At 38.4% G+C, this 10,181-nt stretch overlaps 1 pseudogene; it reads left to right on the forward strand.

Annotated features, from left to right (window-relative positions):
* On the forward strand, window positions 1-190 carry LOC113923120 (annotated as a pseudogene).
* Window positions 191-10,181: the final 9,991 nt, after the last annotated feature.

A 10,181-nucleotide genomic window follows, 5' to 3' on the forward strand; every position in this document is an offset into this window, starting at 1 on the left:
ATGGCCTCCACGCCGGAGCCCGGCGAACCCACCAAGTGGAAGCCCTTTAAGTTCTTAGGAATTTTAGATGTTGAAAACATTCCCTGTGCACGGGATTTGATATTGTATGGTTCATTAGGATCTGTTGTGGCTGGCCTTGGACATTTTTTGTTAACTAGTAGGATTAGAAGATCATGTGATGTTGGAGTAGGAGGATTTATACTGGTGACTTTAGGATGCTGGTTCCATTGTAGGTATAATTATGCGAAGCTAAGAATCCAGGAAAGAATTGCCAGAGATGGAATTAAAAATAAGATTTTGTATGAAAGTACCCACCTTGACCCTGAAAGAAAACAAAGCCCCAGGGTGGCTGGGTGGCTCAGTTGGTTAAGTGACTGCCTTCAGCTCAGGTCATGATCCTGGAGTCCTGGGATCGAGTCCCGCATTGGGCTCCCTGCTTGGCGGGGAGTCTGCTTCTCCCTCTGACCCTCCCCCCTCTCATGTGCTCTCTCTCTCTCTCATTCTGTCTCAAATAAATAAATAAAATCTTTAAAAAAGAAAAAGAAAAAAGAAAACAAAGCCCCAGTAAGAGCAGCAGTTGAGCGGAATCATGCTTGAGAATACAACTCCGTGGAGTCAGTGTGAATAAAATGGAAAGCAACTCGATTAAACCTCATATGTACCATTAGACTTTCAATCAAGTAAATAAAAGATGTGTTGGTTGTAAAAAAATAAAATAAAATAAAGAGATCTGAGTAAGTGGAGAGTTATACAATGTTCATGGATTAGAAAGCTCAATATTGTTATGAAGTCAAATCCTCTCAAATTTAATTATAGATTTAGATGATGCCAATCAAAATACAGCACATGACTTGTAGAAATTGACAAGCTGATTATAAAATTTATATAGAAGTTCAAAGAATGTGAAATAGCCAAACAATTATATAAAAGAAGAACAATGTTGGAGACTTACCATAAAGTCATGGTAATCAATATCATAGTTTGATATTGGCATAAGGATAGACATGTAGATCAGTGGAAAATAGAGAGTCCAGAAATAGACTTACACATGTATGATTGATTAATTTTTTAAAGTGAATCTGGAATAATTTGATATAGATGGAAAAAAAATAAACCCCAACTTTTACCTTATAACATATATAAAAATTAACTCAAAATAACTCGAAGATTTAAAGTAAAGAGGTAAAACTCGAAAACTTCAATATGAAAACATAAGAAAAAGATTTTATGCTCTTATATTTGGAAAGATTTCTAAAATAAGATACAAAATACACAGAACCTAAAACGGGAAGAATTGATAAGTTGAAGTTCATATAAATTTATACCTTGGCTCTTCAAGAGATTCTGAGAAGATAATTAAAAGCCAAGCCACAAACTGGGAGAATATATATGCAAAACTTATTTCTGATAAAGGACTTGTATCCAGAACATTAAAAAAAAAACGTTTAAAACTCAATAATAAGACTAAAACTCAAGTTTAAAAAGAGGACAAAAGATTCACTTCACTAAAGAGAAATATATGAAGGATAAACACATGAAAAGATGCTCAACATCATTCATCATTGGGGAAATTCAAATAGAAATCACAATGAGCTACATCTACACACATGCTAGAATGGGTGTAATTAAAAAGATTGATAATTACTAAGTGTTAGCAAGGATATGAAGCAATTGGAACTCTCATACATTGCTGGTGGGAATATGAAATGATATAGCCATTTGTGAAATAGTCTGCTTCTTTTTTTTTAAGATTTTATTTATTTATTCATGAGAGACAAAGAGAGAGAGAGAGAGAGAGAGGCAGAGGGAGAAGCAGGCTCCCAAGGAGCAGGGAGCCCGATGCGGGACTCGATCCCAGGATCCTGGGATCATGACCTGAGCCGAAGGCAGACGCTTAACCATCCGAGACACCCAGGCGCCCTAGTCTGTTTGTTTCTTATAAAGTTGAACATGCACTTTTTGACCCACTCATTCCACTCCTAGGTATTTGCTCAAGAGGAATGAAAACATGTCTACACAAAGACTTGTATAAAAATGATCATAGCAGCTTTATTCATAATATGCCCAAACTGGAAATAATCCAAATTTCCATCAACTCTCGAATGAATAAACAAATTGCGGTATAGCCATACAATGGAATTTTACTGAGGAGAAAAAGGAACAAACTGTTTTGCACACCCACTCAACATGGATGAATTTCAAAAGCATTTTGCTTAGTAAAAGAATTCAGATATAAAAGACACCATAATGTAAGATTCAATTTATATGAAATTCTAGAACAAGTAAAATTATAGTGTCACAGACCAGATCAATACTTATCTAGGATCTTTTTCTCAATTTAAGAAATCAAGAGAAATGGTTAAGAGCTCAGACTCTTAAGGTTGGAGACAGACTCCTTGGTTTGAAATCCCAGCTCTGCCTTTTCCAAATTCAATTTTTCCTGTGCCTAATATCAATAACACTAACAATGACATCACTGACATTACTTATGATATGGCACAGAGTGGTTAAATAACTTGCCCAAGGTCACATAGCACTATCTACCTAAGGAAAAGACTCATCTTGGTATGAGTATCACCTATGGTGATACTATGCAGAGGGAAATTAATCCTGACCCTCCTATTTGAAGCCTGGAATCCAGCAAAATTCAGTTTAACCCATTGATTGAGCCTGTGCAAAAACAGGACAAGACTTCTGTCCTTTGGGCCCTGAAAATCTTTAGGGAGTTATATGAGGAAACAGCTGGAGTAGTTGTGCAAGAGAAATAGACACGGGAAAAGAATTTTGAAAGCTGGGCGCCTGGGTGGCTCAGATGGTTGAGCGTCTGCCTTCGGCTCAGGTCATGATCCCAGGGTCCTGGGATCGAGTCCCGCATCGGGCTCCCTGCTCCTTGGGAGCCTGCTTCTCCCTCTGCCTCTCTCTCTCTCTCTCTCTGTCTCTCGTGAATAAATAAAAAAAAAAAAAAGAAGCATTACTAGAAACAAAAGGGACATTTCAATCAGGAAGATATCAATCATCCCAAATGTGTATGCACCGAATGGCAGAGCTTCAAAATACAAGCAAAACTTAACAGAACTGGGGAGCCCGGCTGGCTCAGTTGGTGGAGCATGCGACTCTTGATCTCAGGGTTGTGAGTTCAAGCCCCACGCTGGGTGTAGAGATTACTAAAAAATAAATAAATAAACTTAAGAAGTAAAATTATTTAAAAAAAAAAGAATTTTGAAAGCTTAGTTATGCATGGATATGAGAGGATATGAGATGAAGGTCTGCATGAATCAGGAAAAGCCACAGAGAGAAGGGACCTTGGAAAGGCACTTTAAAGCATGCTATTCTGAATTGTCTTCAGAAGAAGTTCTAGGTCCCCAGGACATTGCAATGGGGCCTGACTTATTCCCATATAACTATGGTTTAAGTGGGAGTCAATCTCAACTCTGTTCAGCTAATAGTTTTTATCTCTTTCAAAATATAAGTTATTAGGAATGTAGCATGTGCCTAGCATTGTTCTGAGCACTTTGCCCATATTAAATCATTTATTCTGTACCTCTTGTATTAATCAGAAGCATGTATGCAGAAAAAAAGACATTCAAGAGCTTTTTATCCTCTTTCAGAAATGATGATGGCTGGTTAGATAGGACAAATCTATGGGAAATGGGAAACAATTCTCCAGTAAGTATTTCTCACAGCTTATCTCTGCTTTGCAATATTCTGATTTATAACCTATTTGTATCCCTTTTAAATACAATTTTACTCTCCCAGTTTAAGGTCCTCTATAGAACTATTCTTGATTCAGAAACTCTTCTGACCTGGCGGAAAGAAGATTGGGAAACTTTGCCATTTGTTTGCTTGTTTTTCTTGGGTAGTTTATCCGCCCCCATGCTTTAGGGGAGGATGGGAAGCCACCAGTATCTGTGGTTTTTGTTGAGTGATTGATTTAGTCCATCAGTGCTTTGAGCAAGAATGAATTTGAATGGAAGGGGTGGTTTACTATATCTCAACCACTCCACCAGAGCCTTGGATTTCTGTTGCCAGAATGCCTTTGCTTTCAAAGGGGATTTCCATTTCTCCTCAGTTTTTATATTGCCATGGAACCTTTGGTTACAAAAATTCATGTCCCCTTCCAAACACCCCACTCAGAAACTTCATTTTTTTCCTACTTCAAAACCTCCAAGGAGGGGGAAACCATAACTTTGCTTTGAAGAGCAAGCCTAATGAATCAAAAGCCTTTATGATAAAGAAAGGCAATTATAGTTTGGATTCTACCAGTCTTATCTACAGTAAATTATCTACAGTGAATTATGTAGCATGCTGTACATATCCTTGCCAAAAACTTACTTTTCTGTGGCCAGAGTAGTGCCTGGTGCCAACCAGTCCACGAATAAATGCTTCTTCTTCTTTTTTTTTTAACTTTCTATTTTGAAATAAGACAAGATTTAAACAATTTTAAGAATAGTACAGATTTGGCAATTGTTAATGACTTGCTATATTTTCTTATCTTTTTTATTTATACATATATTTACAAATCCTTTGAAAGCAAGCTTTCATGCCCCTTTATGTCTAGATAGCTCAATGTACATGTCCTAAAAACAAGGACATTCTCTTTTTTTTAAAGATTTTATTTATTTATTTGACAGAGAGAGAGACAGCGAGAGAGGGAACACAAGCAGAGGGAGTGGGAGAGGGAGAAGCAGGCTCTCCATCGAGCAGGGAGCCCGATGCGGGGCTCGATCCTAGGACCCCGGGATCATGACCTGAGCCAAAGGCAAACACTTAATGACTGAGCCACCCAGGCGCCCCTAACAAGGACATTCTCTTATATAACTGTGAGATAATAGAAAATATATATTGGTCTCTGCCCCTGGTTTCTGACACAGAGCTCCTGAAACTCTTATAAATTCCTAAGTGATAAGAGCAGTAGAAGCATCTTTTGTTCTATTGAAATGACTCTGGTTAGGCTCCTGGATGGCTCCTGGATAGGGGTAGTCACCAGAAAGACCTAACCTTGATTAGAAGCTTGGGATCTTTGGCCCCAACCCCCAATTCTCCAGAGAGGGGAGAGGGGCAAGAAATGGAGTTAATATTTGATCATGTCCATGTGAGGAAGCCTCCATAAAAATCCCAATAGTATGGGGTTTGGTGAGCTTCCAGACTGAACATATCCACACCAGGAGGGTGACACACCCCAATGCCATGGGGACAGAAGCTCCTATACTCAGGATCCTCCCAGACCTCTCTTTGTGTATCTCTTCATCTGGCTGTTCATCTGTATCCTTTATCATATCCTTGAATAAACTCATAAATGTTAAGTGTTTCCCTGAGTTCTGTGAGCCTCTCTAGCAAATTAATCAAATCCAAGGAGGGGGTCACTAGGACCTCTAATGTATAACTGGCTGGTCAGAAACACAGGTGACAACCTGAGCTTATGATTGGCTTCTGGACTGAACCCGTAGGTGTGGGATCTGACACTATCTCGAGGTAAATAGTGTCAGAATTGAGTTAAATTGGGGCGCCTGGGTGGCTCAGTTGGTTAAGCGACTGCCTTCGACTCAGGTCATGATCCTGGAGTCCCAGGATTGAGTCCCGCATTGGGGTCCCTGTTCGGCAGGGAGTCTGCTTCTCCCTCTGACCCTCTTCCCTCTCGTGCTCTCTATCTCTCATTCTCTCTCTCTCAAATAAATAAATAAAATCTTAAAAAAAAAAGAATTGAGTTAAATTGTAGGACACTTGGTGTCACAAAGAATTACTCGGTGTAGGGGAAAAAAATCTCCACACATCTGGTGGCCAGAAGTGTTTTGTATGAGCAGTAAAGGAGACTCGGAGGGAAGAAACACATAGGTGGAAAACTGAGGTTTTTCCTTTCAATAACCATGGTATAATTACCTTAAAACAGCTGTCTCTGACTGCCATTGTAGGGGTTAATTATAATAATAACAATCACTAATTTTTATTGAGCACTTACTTTGTTCTAGGTCAAGAATTAAGAAGTGCTTTATTACATTCATTGCTTCCTTTAATCCTCATTACAAGCAAATGAACTGCTGACATTCTCATTATGATCAGTTTCCAAAGGAAGAAACTAAGGGATTCATTAATTTGCTCAAGGTCACAATTGCTAAGTGGGATCAGAGATTTGAACCAATATGTCAGGTGCTAAAGCCTGTGCTCCTAGCCACTCTGACTTAATCTCACCTATATGATTCATCAGAGTAAGATTTTGAAAAACAACAAATTGGTTTTTAATAATAAGAATTATAAAATCCATTTGTGTGATGATAAATGACCTCAATTTAGCTATTCAGTTGAAGTGTCTATTGTTAATGTCACCAGTAGTGGAGAAAACTGAGATCATGTGTGTCCTGATGAGACACTGAGAACACAACATGTGCAGCATTTCTGCCCAAAGTTCATGATCTGAATCTAATTGAGAAAAACCCAAATTGAGGGACAGTTTATGGAATAACTGGCCAGCACTCTTCAAAAATGCCAGTGCTATAATGGACAAAGGAAGACTGAGGAACTCCTCTAGATGTAAGGGGATTAAGAGAAGCACAAAGTGCAATGTGTGATCTTGAATTGGGTCCTGGAAGTGGGGGTCAGAAATGCTACAAAGGACACGGGACCTTAAAACTTTCTCAACCTCTTTTGTCATGGAGGTGGGGCCATGTGATCAAGTCTGGCCACAGGACTACAAGTGGAAGTGTCATGTGCCACTTCTGGACTAAGGTCCTCGCAAGACAGTGTGCTGCCTTCATCTTGCTCTCTCACCCTGCCATCATGACCTTGGAGGCTGTATGTTCTACGTAGAGTAGCTACAAGATGGAGATAGGGTGCTTATCACATATAGAATTTAAATGAATAAGAAGTAAACCTTTTTCCCTTAAGCCACTGAGATTTCAAAGTTTATATTTTACTATACAGAATCTAACATTTCCTTGATTAATTTAAGTAACGTCCACGTAATGTGTGAGCAATGACTTGACAATTATTTAAAAGACTAAATATACTTTCAGTTTTATCTTTACTGATAAAAGAGTCTATGTTTACTGATTGAGTCTATGTTTACTGATATTCAACAAATATTTATTGAGCTCTGACTATAAACCTGATTGTTCTGGTAAGTGGCAAGTGAAATCAGAGTTCCTGTAATCATGATAGGAATAGTCTAATGGGAGAGACAGGCATTAATTGAATAATGACATAAGTAGTTGCAAAGTGTTCTGCTTGGAGAAAGGGAGAGGAGCAGAGTGCTACAAGAGTCTGTAACTGAGAAATGTGGTCTATCACTAGTTGAGTTGCTTGGGTAACTTGGCTTGGCAGCCTCAGTTTCCTCTATAATACAAGTCCATTGGCTTTGCTTATCTTAAAGATCCTTTCTGGCTCTGTTATCTTATATTCTTTGTCAATTCTTCCTTTTTCTCTTGTTTGTGTGAGGATTTTTTTTTTAAGATTTTATTTATTTATTTGAGAGAGAAAGGAGAGCAGGCCTGCACATGAGTTGGGGGGGGGTGCAAAGAGAGAGGAAGAAGCCGACTCCCCACTGAGCGCAGATTCCCAACAGGGGACTCAATCCCAGGACCTGACTTAACTGATTTAGCCGCACAGGAGCCCTGTGTGAACACTTTTGAAGTGAGAAAAAAAACTAATTTAGCAGAAACACTGGTTAGCAGACAAGGCAACATGACTTCTTTTCAAACCACTAATTTAAATCTAATACTGTTAGGCAGCCTCTCTCAAATGTTTTTGTTGAAACTTTGGAATAATGCTTATTAATCATCTTCAGGGGAACTTTGTGAACTATGAGTAAGCAAGTTTCATTGAGTAAGAAAGGCAGGAGGTTTACATCCATTTAGCAAAGATGACCCTCTCAGGGTAGAAGTTGAAAAGTACCCATAGAAAGCGGCGAGAGGGGGAAATATCTCCCCTGCTAGCTACCTGAAACTGTATATTATTCATGACTTCAGAAAATGTTTGAACGACAATGAAAGTGTTAACTGGGGAGAACACTTACTAATAATTTCTTTTTTCCTAATACTTGAGTGTGAATGTCTTGTAGTAACTGGAAGTCACTAAGGGATAAACAAGGGAAAGAGCTCAGAAAGATCTAGAACTTGAGAGACTTGGCCAGAGACTTGGGTCTGAGTGCAGAAGTTAGTATGCTCTAGGAGGGCCCTTGCAGCCAGGCAGAAGAGACAACCCAAATGAAGGATCAAGGAACAATAACTTTACTTGGCAATGTTGCCCAAGGGCTGACAATCAATACCTGGCATGTTCATTAGCAAATAAATTCATTACCTAATGCCAGGCACCACAATAATGTGGAATAGTGGTCTCACATAGTCTAAGGAAAGAAATATAGTCTAAATACTTTAAGCCAGAGAAGAAAGGGGTATGATCTTTTTTCCCTGAAATGACTGGAGGTCTTTGCTATGAATTTCATAACATCTGTATACCGTAGAAAGGTGTCAAAGGGAAAAGGACAGAAAAAAATTAGCACTAACTTCATTTCATGTGACTTTGTTTCCCACGTTGATGCCAGCGAAAAAGCCAATACATAACTGCAAAATAACTTAAAAAAAATACATGACTAAGCAAAACTGGTATTAATAAGCCAGTTCTTCTTTTTGTAAAGGACTCGAAACTTGCTAACATAATAGGAGCAGTTTTCTCATGCCCATAGCATCATTTTCACATCCCACATTTTGCCAGTTTGGTATTTCCTTCCTTATTGCTTAAAAGATTGTTAGAAAATTTGAAAGGAGAAAAGAATTCAATTAAAATGCATGTAAACTGTTCTTTAAGAATTCTGGTAGACAAGGAGAATTTTAAAAATCAGAAACAATTGAATATAAGGGTGTTTTGATTATGTTTTTGTGTTTTGAGAGGGCAAGGAACTCTGGTTAATGTTCTATATCCTTAGGGAAAAATGTTGTATTTGTGTTAAAAGTAAATATGATTTTTTCATTCATTGAAGCATAGTAATTCACTTTATTTCATATGATTCTTGAGTTGTCTCAAACAAAAGCTCCACATGTAGTTTATAAGGAATTTAAGGAAAAAGAAAAAATTTCTCCATAATAATACACTTGTCTAGTTTTACAGAAGGGACTTTGAGGACCCAGTGATTTTCCAATCTTTTTCTTTCTTTCTTTTTTTTTTTTTTTTTAGCATTGGAACTGATTTCTATAATAAACTCTCATCTGGAAGGTCAACATATAAAACACATGAAAACTACTCTGGTGGGAGAGGGGACTGAAGACCCCAACCCAATTTCAATCCAGTACTCATTTCAAATAAACTTTCTTTACTTTACTACTTTATCACCAGAGTCCAGGAGAAGATCTGGCATATAGTAGGGCCTTGATATATATTTGTTGAAGGAAAATATTATGCTGCTTCAGTCACTATCAAATAGAGGCTATCCCTTATAATACACATTAGAAAATTTATAAAAATAAATAACTAATAATGGAAACTATTATTTAGTGTATTATTTTTAATAGCAATTGGCCAGGTAATAGTTGGCCTTAAAATACATTTTAGTACTTGGCAAAGCAATGTTAATTCATTTTCCTTTGAGAAGTATATTTTGAGTTCAACAGTGTGCCGTGCTGAAGTGAACTGGAAGGATAAAGTAGCTGCTGTCCACTTTGCCCAGACACTGTTCCCCAGTCCTTGTATGACTGGCTCCTTCTCATCTTTCACCCTTCAGGCTTCAGCTGAAATGCCACCTTCTTCAAGACCTTCCCTGACCCTTCTTTTTTTTTTTTTAATTTTTTTTTAATTTTTTAAATTTATTTATTTGAGAAGAGAGAGAGAGAGCACAAGAGGGGGTAGGGTCAGAGGGAGAAGCAGACTCCCCGCTGAGCAGGGAGCCCGATGCGGGACTCGATCCCGGGACTCCAGGATCATGACCTGAGCCGAAGGCAGTCGCTTAACCAACTGAGCCACCCAGGCGCCCCTTCCCTGACCCTTCTATCTAAAATAGCCCCTTCTCCCCAGTTAGTTACATTTGATCACATTACCCTACCCATTTCCTCCATAGCATTTATTGCAATCTACACACAGCTTGTTTATTTGTTTACATGCTAAAGGCAACATGTTCTCCTTTGCAGGGAAGTCCCCAGGACTAAGCATAGTGGTTGGCCTATCATCAGGGCTCAATGATATTTGTTCAATGAATGGAT

Source organism: Zalophus californianus, chromosome 9 (genome assembly GCF_009762305.2).
Source record: "Zalophus californianus isolate mZalCal1 chromosome 9, mZalCal1.pri.v2, whole genome shotgun sequence".
Lineage (NCBI taxonomy): Eukaryota > Metazoa > Chordata > Mammalia > Carnivora > Otariidae > Zalophus > Zalophus californianus.